Raw genomic sequence first — 16,832 nt, forward strand, 5'->3', positions numbered from 1 at the left:
GGAGGCATTGCAGCCAGGCAGCCTCCTCAGCTGCATGGAAACACTTCCAGCCTTTCCTCCCAGGGCCAGACCTGCCCTGTCTTCTGCTGGCTTCAGCTTGAGCTTCCTCTCCTCTTCCTGGCCTTGGAGGCTTCTCCCTGCTCTGCATCTCTCTGGAGTTTCTGGTGCTGCAAATGCTCCTCTTCATCCTCCTGTTGCCAACCCAGCCCAGAAGTTGCATTTCATACCCCAAACTTCATCTGGGGCCAGGGGCCACCCCAGAAATCACCTCATTCTTCAACACCACAAAGGGACCAGCACTAAGCCCCTCATTTCCAGCCGCACAGCAGAGGCACAGCCAGGGAATCTCCACTCCTTGGGGCAGATTTCCCCTCCTGGTTTGTGGGACAGGTCAGAGAGGCCTCGAGATGTTTGCTTTGACCCTAAGGTGACATCTGGGGTGGAAAGGTCACAACAAAGACACTTGCAGTGTTTACCCTCCGAGCCCAGCAGCCACCAGCAAGCTGTGCCAGGCACTGGGGCTGTAATGAGGAGAGCAAATATTATCCTACATAGGTGTCAGGAGCTGCTGCTGCCTTGAAATGGTGGGAGAAAAGCCTCCTTAAATCGTTGGGATTCCTCCCACCAGCACAGGGGTGAGAGGAATAATATTTGGGAGAGGAACACACCCCAAATGACAGCATCTGTGTGAGGGTGGGAAGCAGAGAGCAGCCGGCATCTCCTGGCCACAGATGGTTCCCATCAAGAGGAATTTTTTCTTGTTAATCCCAAAACAAGCTTGGGATGTATTTTTATTGCAGTGTTAAGAGGAGAAAAAAAGAAAGTCTGACATGACCCCCCGTTTTTCTGGCCTCACTCCCTGCTCAGCCTCTGCTCTGAGCAAGCACAGAAAACGGACTTCATGTTAAAGGCAGGGACTCGGAGAACAAAAAATCCTGGGGTGGTTCTTCCAGCTCTTCTTGACCTGGGAATTTATTCCATTCGAACTGGAAATGGAGGTGAAAATCTAAAGCTTGGATGTGTATTTGAAGTACCCTCTGGTGTCCTCTGGGCTGTTCATCAAGGGACAGAGGACATCCAGGTGTCTGTGGGGGTGTCAGCAAGGGTGTCCACTCTCCCCTTTGATTCTGAAATCTGCTTTGAGCACCAGGGGTGGACTCCTGAGCCATCACATGAGCTCAGGAGCATCTCTAGCTCAAAAAAACCCCAAAAATGGTGATGAAAACCGCAATCAGTGGGCGGACTGGGAATTAATTCTACTCAAAAGACATCCCAAGAGCCCCACTTTGAGGACTTGTCTGGCATTCCTCCATGGCCTCCCTGGCATGTTGGATGCCATGGTTCCCCAAACTTGCCCTGATGGAGCTGCCAAGAGGAACCCCTTGGCATATCTCAGGAAGTTTCCAAGGACAGCCATGGGTTGGGGATGTGGCACCCCTCCAAATGATCAGCTGGGGGCCATCTGAAAGGATTCACATGGAAGCAGGGTCAGGAAATAACTTTTTCTCATGGAGTGACACTTCTGGTCCATGGTGGTGGCCCTGCTGGAAGCAACCCTAAAGGTGCTGACCTGTCAATAGGGATTTTCTTTCAGACAGATCCTCCTGGGATGTGTACACCCCCAGATGAGGATGGGCACCCCCCTCCTCTCTGGCAACTCCCTGGAGTGACTCAGGACGTGCAAACACTGACTCATCCCAACCTCCCAGGAGCACTGAGCTTCCCACACACTCCAAGACAGGGTGGTGGGAGAAGGGAAGGGCTCCACTCGGCCTCCCCTGTGCCTCTGGGACACAGCAGGGAGAACTGCAGATGCATCAGCAGGGTGGGGCAGGCAGGGCAGGCTGGGGCAGCCAAGGACCCTCTGGACAGGGATCTACAGAGATAAGGTGATCCTGGTGTGGGAGCTGCTGCCCAGTATGGGAAAAATGGATTAGGAGCTGTCCTCCAGGATGAGCTCTGCTGGCTCAGGACTGGTTTAGGAAGAATCATTTGAAGAGCTGAGGAAGAGGATGGGGAAAGCCAGGGCTGGTGTCTTGGCAGCTGCAAAGGGTGGTGGCACTTGCAAAGTTATCCTGGCTGCACAAATGCTGGATTTCATCAGGACGTGATGATTCCATACAAGGATAAAAATATGTGGTTTCTGCAGCAAACAGCACCACTGACAAAGCTGCCAAGATCTCGAGTCTGTGACCACCCACTGCAAATCCTGCTGGAAAACTGTGGAGGAACCTGGATCTGCTTGCCAGAGATGAGGTGGATGGTTCTCCCGGAGACCTGAAATTTAAATGGACATTCAGGTATATAATTGGTCATCCTAAAAAAGCTGTTTCCTCATTCCATTGCACCTTGTGGGGGACAAAGCTCCCTGACCTGTCTCGTATGTGAGTCAGAGCACCACATTTGGCTTTTCTGCTCCCTTAGTCCTGGGAAATGGTCGAGTCCAACCCCTGGCCCTGCACAGCCACCCCAACAATCCCACCCTGTGCATCCCTGGGAGTGGTGTCCAAACGCTCCTGGAGCTCTGTGGGGCCATACTCTGGGGAGCCTGGGCAGTTCCCAGCACACTCTGCAGGAAGAACCTTTTCCTGATATCCAACATAAACCTCCCTGACACAGCTCCAGCTGTTCCCTGGTCCTGTCAGACACCAGGGTCCTTTCCCTGTTGTTCCAAGGGGGCAGGATGGAGCTGGGACAGATCTCCAGGTGACACCAGCACCAAACCTGGGCTGCCAAAGAGCAGCTGGCCCAGGGTGGGGAGTCTGGCAGGGGGATTTCCAGCCACTTACTGACCTTTCTGCCTTTGGCTCTCATGCCTGGTTAAATTCCTCTGTTCATTATGCCCTTCTGAATTAATGACCCAATTAGGAACTCCAGAGTGTCGAGCCTCCAGGTTTCCCCATGTTTAAGCATGCTTTCAACAGCATCCCTGGACCATCCTTCTTCCACCAGGGGTTTAGTAACTCCTTGTGTTTCAGATGTCCTGGCACTATTTTAGGGTGAGGGATGCTCTGGGCACAGCTGAGTCACACCCAGGCCAGGCTGTGGCCATAGAGCATTTCTGCCAGGTGGATTCTCTGGCAGCTCATAAAGGGCTGTGCTCCTACTTGAGCCTTCCCCTTGTGGGTCATTTATAACTTCCTGTGCCAGCCCAGTGTCACCAAGCTGGCACAAAGCTGCTGCCCATCAAGCATGGCTCAAATTGGCTCCAAAAGTCAGCTGGATGGGACAAAGGAGCAGAAAGGAGGGCTCCTGAGCGTTTTCCCTTCACAGCAGAAGCAGAAGGGATGTGTGATGTGACACCCCTGCCCATCGCTGGCCATTAAAGATTACAGCCCAGCCAGGCCAGAAGGATTGTAGGAGTCAATCCCATTTAAGCCTTTCTATTTTAAGGAATAAACTACCCAGGGAAAAAGCAGCCTAAGATTAGAAACTCACAGGATTTCCTCAAATTCCAGCCATCAGCCCCAGATTCATCCCGTGAGGGTGGTTTGTTATTCTCCCAGAGCACAAATCCTGCACCCCAGCAAAGTTAAGCCTGGATTATGCTGTGTGGCCCAAAAGCCATGCTCAAAGCTGTTTTAGTGCTGCTCCCTCTCTGCCTAAACCATCTCCAGTATTCCCTGATTAAAAATAGGTTTTTAGGCAGGAGAGTTTTGGCTTTTTGCACAAGCAGATTCCATACTGCTCAGGAAGAGGCTCCTGTGCAGGAGAATCTTTCAGAAAATGTAATGCTAAGCAGGGTGGGAAGCAGAAATAAATGTTTTTTCTTTCTCTTGGTTTGGGTAGGAAAAGAACTCAAAGATCATCCAGTTCCACCCCTGCCAGGGACAGGGACATCTTCCACTGTCCCAGGCTGCTCCAAGCCCTGTCCAACCTGGCCTTGGACACTGCCAGGGATCCAGGGGCAGCTTCTCTGGGCACCCTGTGCCAGGGCCTCCCCACCCTCACAGGGAGGAATTTCTTCCCAATATCTAATCTAAAATCTCTCCGCTCAGTTTAAAATGACACAAAGGATGTGGGTAAACCAGACTAAGTCACCCTATGCTTTGTGCCTCAGCAGCCAGGAATTGGGAAGTCATTTGGGATTTGATACCTGGCTCTGCTGCTTCTCCCTAAGCTGGGTGAAACTCCAGCCTAACTTATCTTAAAGCAGGAAAATCCAAAGCCTGTCCTTAATGGGATCCCCCAAAGGAACGAGGGATCCTGTCTGCCCCAGCACCACAGCAGGATGGGAGCAGTTGCTTTTTCCAGGCATAGCACGAGGGGGTGACTCATTCCTGGCAGGAATTTCCCTCTCACCCATCCCCTCCAAGACAGCTCCAGCCCCTCTCTCCGCCTGGAGATTTTCCCCCAACAGCAGCAAGGGGTGAGGACAGCTGTAGGATCAGCCAAGAAGCAGCGACCTTCCCTGAATCCCTGACATTTCAGCTGTCAGCAGCTGTGCAGGGACGTGTTCAACAGGCCCTGAGGTCCCCACTCCCTCCCAGCTGTGTTTGGGGAAGGAGGGGAGGGGAATTCTGGAATACTGGCAGAGCTGCCCCATCACGAGGGCGGGGGGACTGGGCATCAAAAGAAAAACATCTCATGTGCCAGTTGTCCCTGTGGTGGCCTCGAGCTGCCACCAGGGCTGGGCAGGGCACGTGAGGGAGCTCAGCCCTCCCAGGAAACCTCGGATCAGCTGCATGTGCACAAACAGGTCCAGCAGGGGCCATCCCAGGATGACCACATGCCCAGGTAGCCCATGATTCATGGGATAACCATCTGCTGAAGCTGCAATCGCTCACTTTCCGCCTCCAATCTCCTCCAGGCCAAGCAGCAAAGCCACAGGGGCAGAAGGTGCCTCTGCCATGGCCACTGAGCACGGCCTGGTCCCACAGCCCACAGCAGCAGGAGCTGCCAGGGCTGGTGCTGCAGCAGCTGCTGATGTGACACGAGACCTTAACTCACCTCCAATCCACAGAAAGGGATCCAACCCTGTGGGATTTAGTAGGTCCAGGCTAGCCTCAGGGGCACACCTCAATTTCTCAAGGTGCAGAACCTGGAATGAGATCTTGGAAAGCTGGAGATGGAAGGAAAGAGTTCAGAGGAGGCTCTCATTTGCAGAAAAATAACAGGATCATAGAATCACTGAACAGTTTGGGTTGGAAGAGACCTTAAAGCCCATCCAGTTCCACCCCCTGCCATGGGCAGGGACACCTTCCACTACCCCAGCCTGCTCCAAGCCCTGTCCAACCTGGCCTTGGACACTGCCAGGGATCCAGGGGCAGCCACAGCTTCTCTGGACAACCTTCACCAAGGTTCATCAACCTTCTTCAGCCAAGAATTCCTTCCCAATATCCCATTTGGCCCCACCCTCTTTTGGTTCATAACCTCATCCTACCACTGCTTACCCTGACAGATGCAGCAGCTTGGGGTTCAGGAATGGCAGAGATGTGCCCCCTCTCTAGGTGTGCTTTTCCTTCACCACTTATCCCAAACACACCAAGTCACCCTTTTTTTCCCCCCACCCTGTGCAGCCACAGCTTGGACGTCAGTGGAAAATGATTCCTTGAATGAGTGTGGCTGGATCAGCTGACTGGGCTGGCTGCAGCAAATCTCGTGGTCACACAGCTCTAAATGTGCAGCAGTGTCTGCCTAAGCCTTTCCGTTTATAGGGCAGAGAGGGGAGCTGGGAGTGTGGAAAGAAATCCTTTGGAAGCAGAAGGGGTTTGGAGACAGAACAGGACTCCCCAAGGGGAACACATGGGGGTGCAGAGAGGGTGGGCAGCAAGCACGGATCAGGCATGGGATGGAGCTGATGGAGCATCACCAACTCTGTGCTTCCAATGGGCCGAGGCCAGGGAAAGGCACTGAGCTCGGGGAACCAGGATGAGAGCGCTGGGGCTGGGACCTGCCTCCCAGCTGGGCTGGGGGTGCAGTGCTGGAGTGCCTACAGGAGTGTGAAATGCCCTCCCTGCCTCCCTGCTGCAGCCTGGCTCATCCCTTCAACCCCTGGTCTCCCCACAGGAGCAGAACTCCGGCTCCGGAATAAATCCCAGCTGTCTCCCAGCTCTTCCCTGGGCAAGCTGCTATGCCATGATAAAGCAGCTCCTCCCTGCAAGGCAAGCCCCTGAGCTGCAGCTCCTTGGGAAGGCAGCCTGGTGATGGGCTGTGTCAGGGAGTAACAAATGCCTTTAATTCCCCTTTCATCCAGCAGCTCCCTGCGGGAGGCAGCGTGTCCTGATGGAAGGCGAGCGGGAGGCATCTGGAGCTGTGTGCACAGGCACTCAGATCCCTGGTAAATCACCCAGCCAGGCTCTAAGAACCCTGACAGGCTCTAATTTCTCTCTCCTGGATAGATACAGGGTAAAACTTGCTGCTTCACTTGGTTCTCCCAGTGCAAGGGGCTGTTAGCAATCCCTGAGTTACTCTGCACGGATTTTCCTCACTGCTGGCAATGGCAAGGTCAGGACAGGAGGGGATCTGAGCAGGAACTGCTGCTGAGGTTTCATCTCAAATATCCATCCCCTGAGCACGAATGTTTCATGTCAGACCTGTTGGGGCTTTTCAGGTCGATCAATGGGGTTTGCTGGCATTTGCACCAGCACCACTGGGGCTGTCAGCTCTGATCACGCACAGCTCGGGTGGTGACTGAGAACAGGCTTGGGCTCCATCCAGTTCAGATTGAGTTCATTAAAGGAAATAAAACACTTCCCTACAAGCCAAACCCCCCTTTCTGGGTGGTGTTTAATGGGAGGCTGCAGTTCTGGACCAAGCTGAGAAGACCTGAAGGGTATCACTGCAAACCCCCTCTGGGGGCTCCAGCCTTGTAGAGTCTTGTAGGAAGCCAGTCCTTCCCACTCCCTGCTAAAGGGATTGCCTGCTGCTTGTCGATCCTGGCACATCCCTCCAGGACACATGGACACGTCCCAGAACCTCATGGAGTAGTGATGGACACCTACAGCAAGGGAAGGTCACGTCCCCTTTCTCAGGACAGCCACCAATTCTGCGGCACCTCGGGATACCTAGAAAACACCTGGCCCTGAAACTTCCCAAGGGACTGTCCCCGGCTTTGTGGGGTGGTGAGGGGCTGTTCCTTCTCCAGGACACCCAACAAACAGCTGCAGGTAGGAACAGAGAGGGCACTGGTGGAGTAGTAAAACAGCAAAAACAGATCTCTGAGTGGTGAAGCCTCTGTTGGTTTGGTAGTGGTCAAGCACAGAGGAAATAAGTTAAGTTCCCCTTCCAAGCCAGGCTGGACGGGGCTTGGAGCACCCTGGGATAGTGGAAGGTGTCCCTGCCCAGGGCAGGGGGTGGCAATGGATGAGCTTTAAGGTCCCTTCTGACCCAAACCCTTCTGTGCCATTACAATTGTATGAGTTTGTATGAGAGGGCTGCTCTAAGTCACTCCCATCCCTACAGTCTTTCTGCCAAGATTCTCCTGCAGATCCCATTTGTTCCTTGCCTCTCTCCTGCAGGCACGCTGCATCCCCAGCCAAGCTTGGGAGAGATTTGGGCAGCCTGGGGAACCCTCTTCAGGAGTAGAGGATCCTGCAGGTCCCTCAAAGAGAAGGAGGAGGACTCCCTCTCTCTGCTCCAAGGCAGAATAGCATCTTTGAAACTGAAACCTGGAAAGACGTACGGAATCTCTTGGCATGCTGTGTGCTGCTCAGACATCCATGCCATGCTCCCACAGTTTGGGGTTATCTACACTATCATCATCTTATTTCTAGTGATAACTCTAATTAATCAAATTTGAAATTGTATCTGGCAGAGTCTGAAATAAGTTCAGTTCCCTTTCCAGGCCAGGCTGGACGGGGCTTGGAGCACCCTGGGATAGTGGAAGGTGTTCCTGCCCAGGGCAGGGGGTGGCACTGGATGAGCTTTCAGGTCCTTTCCAACCCAAAACAAGAAAAAGAAACAACAAATGAGCAAAAAGCCATCTTTGCTTCCCTTTTTCCCTCCTGGCCCCTGCCAGCCTTGCTGCTCCTCTTTGCTCTGCTTTTCTCCAGGACTGGCCTGGGAGAGCATCATTCCCAGGGCAAGTGGAAGGAGACACCTCTCCCTGGCAGAGGGAGGCTCCCAGGCCGCACTGCTGGGGCACATCCCGGGCTGTGCACTGGAGCCCGAGCCTTTCCTGCTCCTCCTGCAGGGACTGGTGGCCGGGGAAGGCTGGAGCCAGCCCGGGATGGTGCCGGAGCCGGGCAGCGGGGGGAGCAGTGAGACCGGAACACGGGACACGGAGCGGGAGGACGGAATGTCCCTGCCCGGGGCAGCGGCGGCTCCCCAGGCTCGGGAGAGATGCCCTGGGGGACAAGGGCCAGGGCTCTGCCAGTGCCCAGCCCCGCAGAGGGGCTCGGGGGGTGGGTTTGGGGATGTCATGGAGCTGGTGGGATCCTGGCTGGGCACTGCTCCTGGGGAAACACCAGGAAAGGGGAGCAGTGCCAGGGCCGCGGGGGAGGCTCTGCAGGGGAACGCCGTGCCCAGGGCTGCTGTGCATGGGAGCAGGGTCTAAACCCGTCCTGCAGTGCCCTAACTGGATCTGTGTGCTCCCAGATCTCTCAAGCTCCTGAATCCCAGCCAGCCCCTCTGGCTCCACGATTTTGCAATCCAACTAATTCCGCTGGTCTCTCTGCTTTGGTGCAGCCTTTTCCACACTGACACTTCTGCAGCCCAGAAATCCTAAATATCCTCCTTCTGCCAACTGTTTAAGCATCAGCTGCACTGGGGGCCACGGGAGCTCAGGGACAGCAGTGCAGGGCTGTGCTGTTTACTGTGAGTTTATGGCACTTTCTGAAGCATGGGAAACTCTTGGCCACAGCCACACAGAGCCAGCAGTGTATTCCCAGTGCAGGATTTAGGGCGTGGGATTGGAGCTGGGACCGGAGACAGAAACCCTGGAGGCAGCCAAGGCTGGGGGAGGTTTTCTCCCTGATCCCACCCTCAAGGACAGTGGTCCTGCTGCCCTGGGGATGCAGGGCTGGCATCAAGGCACACAATTATCTGTTTATCTGAGCACTGGGATTTTCCAGCTAATGGGACAACACAGGTGATGAGGCTCTAAAGGACCTCTGGAGTGCACGGTGCTGTGAGCCCAGTGCTTCTCATGCCCAGGAGGATTTGTTTGCACTGACTCTGCCTCAGCCCTGTGGTGCCCAAGATTCCTGCAGGGCTTTTTGGCTGTCCCCCATCCTGCCCCACCTGCCACTTCATACCTGCTTCCAAGGGGTGACCATGGACCTTCCTGCAAATGCCAGAGAAGTCAGGAAAGCTTCAGGCAGTGGCAAATTGCTGGATTCACAGCACGTGGTGAATCAGTGACAAAGCCCAGAGTGGATTCATTGTGCATCCCGCATTTGGTGAACTTGCCTCCAGCAGATCCAAGTATTCTATTAGGTGGAATTAGGGAGAAAATCATAGTTAAACTGTTAATTCATCAAGACAGGCACCGTCACAGGGACTGAAGATATTCCTGAATTTGGGGGGGGTCTTTGGAAAACGAAGACAATTCCACAATGTACAAATTGCAGTTTCTCCATTGTTTTGCATTATTCAGCATGCAGCGTTGTCATTGGAAACTACAATGACTAGAACTGCCTATTCCATATCCAACAGAAACCCTTGGAAGTTCAGGATTTGAGTGTTTCCCTTTCACTAAACTGCAGCCCTGACTTGCATCCTGAACTGTTCAAAACTCAGGAGCTGCCTTGAATTCTTTGCTGCTGCTTCTCTGTGTTCAGGCAGCAAAGGAGCTTGAAATAATTCCCAACTGGATGGGGCTAAGCCAGATCCATGCAGGAGAGGAGCAGGGCAGCTGTAAGAGGCTTTGAGTCACACGTGCCCTTGTAACCACAGCATCCCCTGGGTCCCAAACCAGGAGTGATCCCAGGGGGATTCAGGTCTTGACGTCAAAGCCAACAGAGTGCAGAAGTGCAAATGATTTCAAAGACTCAATCCAAGCTGTTTGTGCATGGCTGGGAAACATCCAGCACCCTCCTGAAGGGAATCAGGAGTGAAACAACGATCTTCATTCATCTAAACCTCCTGCCCCACCTCTCCCAAGCACCTCTGCCCCAGGCTGAACAAGAGACCTTCTATGCAAAGCCAAATTCAGCAGCTCTGATGCCTCCTCCAGCGTTGGGAACAGCCTGACAGATGCAGGGACATGCAGGAGATGTTCAGTGTGCTGTGTGCTGGGCCAGGAGCTTGGACTGTGCTGCCTGGAGGTGCAGAGAGGCAGCTCCTGAATCTCTTCTCAGAGTGGGAAGCACAATTCAGGCATCCACACTGGAGAATGGCATCGATTGTGCTCCCACAGGCTGCAAAAACACAAAGCAGAGCCCGTTCCTGCCTGGGGTTTAAGGCAGAGTAACCAGGAGCAGGGAGAGAAGACAAGGATACAAAGGCTGCTCTGTGGCTGTGAGCACCTCCTGGCCAAGAGATCCATCTCTGCTGGATGAGATTGGAGCTGGGATAATCCCACAGAGAGCAGCTCCACATCCTGGCCTCCCAGCCCTCAGCAGATTGTCTGTGCAGGAAGGGAGAAGATGCCTCTGGGACTCTCTATCAAGTCCTCAGCATCCTTGTGCAGAAGGAAAGCAGCATAAACCAGCCTGGCTCTGATTCTGCCCCAAACTCACCTTCCATGCCTCACTCAGTTTCCCCAATTTTTACAGAGGATAATCAGCCTTGCCCAACTTCATAGAATCCTGGGACATCTGCAGATGCGATGAGTCAGATCTGCCTTGTGTGACTCCACTGGCAGATCCCATCCAACAGCCACGGAGCTCCCCCTGCTCCAGGATCCGTATTTTCTGCTCTTACTGCCAAGTGCATGACTATTCCCAAAACTAAACATGCCTGGGAGTTTCTAAACCCATTTGGGAAGACCAGGAAAAAGCCCTTCTAGCTTCATTCTGAAATGGGAAACACAGAAAAGTTCACTGGACGATCCACAACTTTCCTCCCTGCAAGTTACAAAAGAAGGAAAACAGAGAGTGGGTTTTGCTTCTGAAGTTAACGTTAACTCTCCCTGATGCAGGAAGGTGGCTCTGCAATACCAGGAGCTGTGGCAGGACAGGGATGTGACCCTGGAAAAGTCTTTAATGTGTGGATGCAGCCTGTTGGCAGCTGGAATTAAATGTGAGCAGCTCCTTCTGAAGCTCCCAGGAGTGGGCGTCGCTCTGTAAGAATGCAGCAGGGTTGCATCATGTGGGCTCCTTGAATTTTCCAGAAATCCTGCTACCTCTTCCCTGCCAGGTTTTCGTGGGGAATCTATACAGTAGCTGGGAAAAACACACTGCAATTTTCTGTTGGCATATTTGAAGCAGGCAGGAGTATTCAGGCTAAGTGGGGTTTGATGTGGGGACACAAGGAAGATGTCCCTTTCTTCCTAAGGGTCCCTGGCCTTGGAGATACATCCTGGCCTCTTGCAGACACATCCTAAACTGCCATGTTATGGGTTAAGCTCCCTGACCCAAGCTGGACCTATGGCAAGGGACATTTGCCTCCCAGGTGGGTGCATTTTGTCATCCCAGGCAAAGCTGCAGCAGCTCAGACCTGCTTTCGTCCCACCAGATCAGAGTAACATCCCCAGGGTTGGGGCAGCCATGGTCCTCGGAAACTTGGGAAGGATGAAACCCCTTCTCCTGTTTGGTTTTACACTAAAGGAGAGATTTAGATTAGATATTGGGAAGGAATTGTTCCCTGGGAGGGTAGGGAGGCCCTGGCACAGGGTGCCCAGAGCAGCTGTGGCTGCCCCTGGATCCCTGGAAGTGTCCAAGGCCAGGCTGGACAAGGCTTGGAGCAGCCTGGCACAGTGGAAGGTGTCCCTGCCCATGGCAGGGGTGGCACTGGATGGGCTCTAATGTTCCTTCCAACCCAAACCATCCTGGGATCCTGTGTTTGCTGCTGTATCTCTCTGGGCAGCTTTTTGCTGCCTCTGTCAGAGCAGAGAAGACAAAGTGGCTGCCAAGCCCCTTCCTGAGCATCCCTGTGCTTACACATCCCAGCACGTGGCTGAGGAGGACTGCACACGCTGTTTGTTCCTGCTGGGCCACTGCCAGGCTGAGCCCAGCATGTCCTTTCCAGGATTCATCCCTCCCCTCCTCCTTTCCTGCCTTAAAACTGCTGCACCAAGCCCCAAAGCTCCCAAGGCAGCAAACCCAGCAGCCCCAGCCCTGTCCTGCACTCAGCCCCCTCATCCCACTGGCATCAACAGTGGCAGCTTTGGAGCTTGGCTTGTTGGGAATCTGATTCCCAACAAGACTTTTAGGGACAGCAGTAGGACTGGGGAGACAGGCAGTTGAGTGACACATGTGCACACACAGCACAGGCTGAGCCCAGCCCGCCTCCCACTCCTGAGCAGTGCTCTGCTGGAAGCAGAAGATTGGCTGGCAGAGGATCCCTCTCCAAGCCAGGGTCAGGTTTAGGGGCGTTTCTGTTCCCCCTGCTGGCTCCAGAATAAACGGTTTCCTTTTACATCCCGGTTTCCTCGGGAGAGGCTGAAACGCTGAGGGGGGAGCACGTGGGGCTGAGCCTCCTCTCAGCTTCCACCAAATGTGAAGGGCAGGCAGAGCTCAGACCTTTCACATTCCCATATGCTCCTGGAAAATGCCAGGAGGAGATGAGGGAGAGCTCACTGCAGCAGAGTGAACTCAGCTTTTAACAAGACATCAGAGATTCCCACCACAGCTCCACTCTGCAGAGCAGATCGACCACCTGGGCCTTCTCTGCTCATATTTTGTAATAAAGAGTGAAAACCTGGAACTGGCACATTCCTTGCTGCCTGTTTCCAGTGAGGAAACTGAAGCTGCAGCATCCCAAAGCCCTGGTGCTCTCACATCTTGCCCTTGAGATGGCCCCGACACTCGTGGGGCTGACGTGGCTGACAAACCAAGCACTTGCTTTTCCTTTTGGCTGTTTTTTGGGAGGATCCAGCCAGTCCCAGTCATTGTGAGGCAGAAGGGAGGGGGTAAGGAGTGCACGTCACCAGTGCTGATCTCAGAATCACAGAGTTTAGGGTTGGAAAAGTCCTCTAGGATCATTGAGTCCAAACATTAACCTGGAAAGGGCATCCTGGAGTCCTCATCTCACCATGACCCCAAACCAGAGCTCCTGACCAGTGTAGGAACAGCACAGGATCCCACAGCCCTGTGGGTCCCCCCCAGGGACTGCAAACCCCTCCTGCCACATCCACAAGGATTCCATCTCCTGCCATAGCCCAGCTCCCAGGAAGATGGGGGATGCAGGGGCTTGCAATCCCAGCTGCCATCACCCGTGCTGGTGCTCTGCTGAGGCCACACAGATGTCATTCTTTCCACCCAAAAGCACCCGAGGAATTCCGTCCCCCGCCTCGCTGGGTTGGCTGGAAACCCAGTGGATTTTGAACTTTTCTCTGGGAGTATTAAACAGGGATTACAAACTGGGATCAAGGGAGTCTCTCTGCGCTGTGCTCTGTGGGAAAGCTGCAGCCTCTGTAGCCTGTCCCCTCCTGTTTGTGCACCACGACATACCTGGGTGATGCCACGGATGGGGAATTTGCTGCCTCCATGGCAATCAGGTCTTCTCCTCTTCCTTTTCCTCCTCCACCACACCTGCTGAAGAAGCAGAAGGAGATCAGTGCTTTGCAGAGGATCCATTAAAATTTGCACCCTTAGGACATGCAAACCCAGGGACCTCCCCCTGGAGCTGGCAGGCCCAGCTCTGGGCACAGCAGGCTGGCACAGGGAGCTTGGCTCTCACTGCTGCACTCAGACAGGGCACAGACAGAGGGATGCAGTCTTTCAGCCCCACTGCCATCCTTTGTGTGCCTACTGCTCTCACAACGCTGGGCCCTCCCAGTCCTGCCAAGCCAGACATGGCCATGGGCATGGCTGAGAGCCAGAGAGGGGGAAAAGGGCTGGGATCCCACTCCAGTGCTGCCAGCAAAGCCACGGCCCTGGGATACTTGGGGCTGTGTGAATGAGCTCACAGTGCCAGAGGAGGGTGGGCAGGGGGGAAATCAAAGTGCTGATCCCAAACCTGTCCTTGAGCTGAGCCAGGAAGCAGAATCCCCCCAGAATCTTTGCATGTGGGGACCTGGAGGAGCAGGCAAGCCCTGACTAGCTCTGGAGCAGAGACAGACCCAGGGAGAGCTTAGAGGCCCTTCCACTGCCTAAAGAGGGCTTGTAAAAAAGAGGGAGAGAGGTTTTTTGCAAGGGCAAAAAGTGACAGGACAAGGAAAAATGGCTTCTTACTGCCAGAGGGTAGGGTTGGATGGGATATTGGGAAGGAATTGTTCCCTGGGAGGGTAGGGAGGCCCTGGCACAGGGTGCCCAGAGCAGCTGTGGCTGCCCCTGGATCCCTGGCAGTGTCCCAGGCCAGGCTGGACAAGGCTTGGAGCAGCCTGGGATAGTGGAAGGTGTCCCTGCCATGGCAGGGGTGGCACTGGATGATTCTGAAGCTCTTCAGTGCTGGCTCTGAGCATCCCTGCCCTCCTCAGCCATGATCCTGGAAAGCAGAAATGCTGCACCAGCACTACCTCACAGCAGCACAGGAGATGACAGACTGTCTCCAACTCAGGAAAACAGGATGAGTGTCCTGGGTCACTGCAAGGTGAAAGTGTAAAGCTGCTGGAGTTTATATTTAAAAAGTCCTGTCCAAAGAACACACAGGGTCTGCTTTCATAGAAATAAAACACTCCTTCAATAGATGATCAAGTGAATTAGTAACACTGCTTGAAACAAGAAGCTAAACAACTGGGGCAGCACCAGCCTGGATGTTTCATGGCTGGGCATGGATTGTTTCCCACAGAACTGGACTCTAGGTACAGCTGGATTTCACTGCTCTCCATCCCGGCAGCTTCTCTGCACCCATCCCAAGCTCTGCAACAACAGCCTGGAAATCTCCCTCTGCTCTGTCATGGGGGCTGTAGGATCACACCCATCTCACAAAAACTTTGGCTGGCTTTTAATTCAAGGCTCAGTGGATCTGCACTGCCCTAAACCCACTGAGTCAACCCATGCTGGAAATAACTCCAGACAAAAGAAACTCGGGTTTTGGCCTGCGCAAGTGCGGTTTGGAGGGGAGGAGCTGGGCTGGAGGAGTGGATGTGTCCCTTTGGCAGCTGGAACCGCTCATTACAGGGCAGGGAAGACGGAAGACGGCAACTCCCAGTTTGGCTCCCCCTTCCCAGTCGCCATCCCACCGCTGGAGGAGCTCCTACGTGGCACTGTGGGGGCTGGGAGTGCCTGCAGAGCTCAATTGCGCTTGGAAATCACTGGAGAGCAGCAGGAATCTTCCCCAGCAATGCAGATCAGCCTGATTCCCAGAACTTTGGCCCTGGACAAAACTGTTCACAATCAAGATGAAGCTGTTTGCTGACACTGTGGTAGAACTGACTCATTTTCTGCATATTAACATCCTAAAGCTCTGCAGGGTTTTTTGGTGGCTCTTACCAGATTGTATTGTAGAGACAGCAGGAGTAGGTTGAAATATAAACTTAAAAATCAGGAAAAATCTGAAATATCTTTATGCTGGGCTGCCAACCCTCAAACACAAAGAACTATTTTCATTTTACTCCAAATCCATGTTACTGAGGCAAAGCCATTTCAAAGGACTGAAGCACAGAGCCCCAGTGTCAAAGGACTCTAGCACTGGGAGGCAGTGAAAGAAATCAAGATTAAAAGTTTTAGAGCTTATTTTAAATTTCTAGGAAGGTGAAAAAAATCTTACATGGGAAGTAATTACAGAGAAGGGCTTGAAGGTGGAGCAATTCAGAGTTTGGCAGAGAAAAGCAGCTGACAGTGGAAGCTTAAAGGAGCTTTTCTCATTTCTCCGCTGGCACACGCTGCTGGTACAGACCAGTAACATTTACCTTGGTACTGATGGCTTGATATCAGCAAATTAATTTTTAATAAAGCCAAAATTGTGCTATAAAAACTCTGGGACCCCACTGTTGATCATTTATGCAGACACAAAGCAAAGCTAACTGCACCAAGAAATACTAATGTGCAAAAGTCTGTTGCTTAAGGTATGCCAAAGCTGAATCCGTCCCTGAAGGGACCAGATCTCCAAACATCACTGATGTGAGGACACCAGGTTTGTTGAAGCCGACGGAGACTTTTTCTACAGGGAGGGCTCAAAGATCTCCCCTTGTCTGAGGTGTGGAATATCTACTCACATGGCACCATCTGAACAGTTCAGACAAAGAAAAATGTCGCTTTTTGATGCCACCTTCTAGAACAGGTGGGCTGTGAAGGGGAATGGAATGATGAGATGATTCCAAAGCAAGGTGCTTCCAAGACAACCAGCAGAATATTCAAAGCCAGAAGGAAAAACCAGATGCTGTTTTCTTACTACAGCAACAGGAGGCTGAGACCTGCTGAGACCCCTGGCTTCAGAGGGAAGCAGAAAAACTTGGCAGAGCCAAAATTAGGGGGGAAAATGAAATTACAGTGTGATTAAAAGGAAGACACAGATATCAGTTAAACAACACAAGGATGCAGCACTCTTCTGCTGATGTAACCATCCATGGGGTGGGTGGTACCTAGAATATCCCTGTATCCCAGATTGCCATGAAAACAATCCTGTGCTGTCTTAAAACGTGACAGGCTTGAATTTGAGCTTCAACACTTGTGACGCAGCAGAAACCTCTCCATGGCACAGCTGCTCTGGGCACCCTGTGCCAGGGCCTTCCCACCCTCTCAGGGAACAATCCCTTCCCAATCTCCCATCCATCCCTGCCCTCTGGCAGTAGGAAGCTGTTCCCTGTGTCCTGTCCCTCCATGCCTTGTCCCCAGTCCCTCTCCAGCTCTCCTGGAGCCCCTTTAGGCACTGGAAGAGAGGCTCTGCGGGCTCCCAGGAGCCCT

General features: G+C 53.3%; 1 long non-coding RNA gene across 1 annotated transcript; it reads right to left on the reverse strand.

Moving 5' to 3' along the window:
- Positions 1-793: 793 nt before the first annotated feature.
- LOC138116806 (uncharacterized) lies at positions 794-13,580 on the reverse strand. Its single transcript, XR_011154357.1, has 4 exons — positions 13,497-13,580; positions 9,198-9,371; positions 4,951-5,062; positions 794-2,277 (listed from the first exon to the last, which is right to left on the reverse strand). It is a non-coding gene; the product is annotated as an uncharacterized lncRNA (long non-coding RNA).
- Between the last annotated feature and the right edge of the window lie 3,252 nt (positions 13,581-16,832).

This window comes from Aphelocoma coerulescens, chromosome 1 (genome assembly GCF_041296385.1).
Source record: "Aphelocoma coerulescens isolate FSJ_1873_10779 chromosome 1, UR_Acoe_1.0, whole genome shotgun sequence".
Lineage (NCBI taxonomy): Eukaryota > Metazoa > Chordata > Aves > Passeriformes > Corvidae > Aphelocoma > Aphelocoma coerulescens.